This window comes from Athene cunicularia (genome assembly GCF_003259725.1).
Source record: "Athene cunicularia isolate RWA chromosome 4 unlocalized genomic scaffold, athCun1 chr4_part1, whole genome shotgun sequence".
Lineage (NCBI taxonomy): Eukaryota > Metazoa > Chordata > Aves > Strigiformes > Strigidae > Athene > Athene cunicularia.
In genome coordinates, this window is record NW_020799098.1 from 10,554,599 (window position 1) to 10,557,114 (window position 2,516).

General features: G+C 53.6%; 1 long non-coding RNA gene across 1 annotated transcript in view; it reads right to left on the reverse strand.

Moving 5' to 3' along the window:
* LOC113479379 overlaps positions 1 to 2,010 on the reverse strand; it is an 8,645-nt gene extending 6,635 nt beyond the window's left edge. The window contains exons 1-2 of the long non-coding RNA XR_003398240.1: positions 1,584 to 2,010; positions 769 to 943 (exon numbers count right to left, since the gene is read on the reverse strand). This is a non-coding gene — a long non-coding RNA (uncharacterized LOC113479379). The remainder of the gene's footprint in view (positions 1 to 768; positions 944 to 1,583) is intronic.
* Between the last annotated feature and the right edge of the window lie 506 nt (positions 2,011 to 2,516).

Genomic DNA, 2,516 nt, shown 5'->3' on the forward strand with positions numbered 1-2,516 from the left:
GAGGGGGGTGATGGGGGGGGGGGCGTGTGTCTACTGCCGTGTTGTCCTTGTCCTTTGTGGGTTCCCTGCCCGAAAGGCCACCCAAAAGGGGGTATCCCCGTGAGATGCGCACAGGACCCTCACCCAGGTGGGGTGGGGGGGGTGGGGCTCAGTCTGGCCCGGACACCCCTCTGAAACTCTCCCTCCTTTGTCCCAACAAGGTCCAAAGGGATGTCACCTCCCTCCCTCGGGTCTTGTTCCGCATCCGCGACTTTTTGACGGTGGCGGAGCCGCAGCAGAGACCTGGTGAACTCCGTGCAGTGATGGGAGGTGCCCCGGCGGGAGAGGTTTGGGCGGCTCCCCCGGGAGCTGAGCAGTTTCCCCAGCACTCCCTGGGAGGAGGACGAGGAAGAGGGAGATGTTATACAGAGGTTTAGAGGCAGTACAAAAATCTTCTGGTTGATCTTTTATTTTATGGTGATTGGTTTTCTTTTTTAAGTAGACATCCAAACCATCCCACCACACCTCTGCTCCTCCAAAGGAGCGTTGGACCCGAAAAACAAACTCTTGTTCCGAGTGTCTGCTTTTGCATTTTGGTGGCTCCCGACTGTTTACTGAAGATGAGAATACGGTCTTTATTTGTTTTATTTTTATAGCTAAACCAAACCTGGCTGAAAACCTACTTTTATTTGTAAGTGTGTGTGTGTGTGTGTATATATATATATATATATATATATATATATGTCAATATATCAATCAGAGGTAGATGTTGCCCAAGATTTTCCTTACCCTCAGCGCTGCCGTTGTGATCTGTCGGGAGGGTGATAGGAACTGAGCGATCTGTTGAGCGCCGCGTTTTTGGCATGGAGAAGGAGAGATGGTTCCCCTTGCCAGGAGCTCTGCCCGCAGCGCTGGGGGTTAAACGTCTCCTGCAAAGGTCCGGGCTCCAAACGTCCCGCGGGCCCTGAGCGGCAGAGAGGAGCAGAGGTTAGGTAGCGAGAGCTAAAGCCTGTCTTTCATTTCATTTAATTTCATTTCTATTTTACGACACATCGAGGCAGTGCTGGGGCAGGGGGGAGCAAGGGGAGACATCAAACACCGTCGGGGTAATTGCATTCACATTGCAGGCAGGCCCGCTCCAGCCCGTGCGGGAGGCGTCAGGGCTGCGGTGGGAGCGCCCGTCCCGGCATCGCCGTGGCTCACTGGAGGCCCTTGTCACACTCGCAAACACGTTTTCGGCCCCAAATGTAGCCCTCCGTCTGGTGATTCCCCGCGGAGCCCGGCCCCAAATCCCCGCTCCTCCCTGCCCCCTGCGTGGCAGGCGGCCGCGCTTTGCACCCGCGTCGAGTAAACCCTGTCTAAGGCTCAGGAGCCGTCGGAGGTGGGGACGGCGGGGATATTCCACGGGCATCCCACGCCGGTGATGGGCACGGACTGGGAGCCAGGACGGCTCAGCAGGAGGGACCCCACCTGCAGCGGCGCCAGGGCCGCAGGCCACAGCAACTCCCGGCGCTGCGCCGGATCTGGAGGTCTCCAAAGCCTCGGAGAAAACAATGTCCCTGGGAAATAACAGAGCCAGAGATGGAAAATATAGGGGCCCACACCTGTAGTCCAAAGCCGGTCTCACAGCTGCCTCTGCCGAAAACACGGGGAAATCCCTTCTGACCCGGAGGCAGGCAGGCAGGAGCTTGCTGCCCAGGGAAAGCCTCTCCGCTCAGCAGCCTGCAAAAAAATTAAAGGGTTTCCGTGCCACAAAGAGATGGCTGTGGGAGAGAAGGCGGTGGGAGAGTGAGAGGTCCTGCCTCGCCGCGGCCACCCTGAGCCCCTCCGGAGACGGCCCGGGAGCCGCGCCGGCACGGCCCTTGCCCGACGGGAGGGTTAGCCCGGGGTGATGGCAGTGCCCTCGGCACAAGGGGACACCCCTCCCTGCGTTACCCCCGGGCAAACGACACCGAAAGGTGCTAGGGCAGGGGCCCAGGATGTCTTTCTGACAATAAATTACGAAAATACCGTCACTGTCTGCTTATTCTGCTCCCGACACGGAGTCCTGCAGGGAGACATGCAACAAACACGCCCTTTTTTCCCTCATCATCAAAACAGGCACAAAGAGTATTAAGTGTTAGCAGTCATGTCCCTATAGCAATATAAAAGCTTAAAGAAATACCGCATACACACAGACATGTATGTACAAGTGTTGTATTTGCAGGTATAGAATTACACTCATCCTGATTTTGTGTTTCAGGAATATGTCTGAGTATACATGCTTTTTCACAAACAGAGTTCAGCATTATTGCACACCAAACAGTTATACGTTGTGTTGAAGAAATATGGAGGGGGAAAAAAGCAAGAATAAATTTACTCTTATTGATTTTACTACACTATTTCTAAGTGGAAAGCAAATAATATTATGTAAGTTTCATGACCACACTGTAGGAACACTTTATAAAATATGGGTAGGGTATATACACATATCGTTTGTACATTGTATATGAAATGTATAGAAGTAACCAGGGTCCTCATTTTTCTCTTTATTCCAG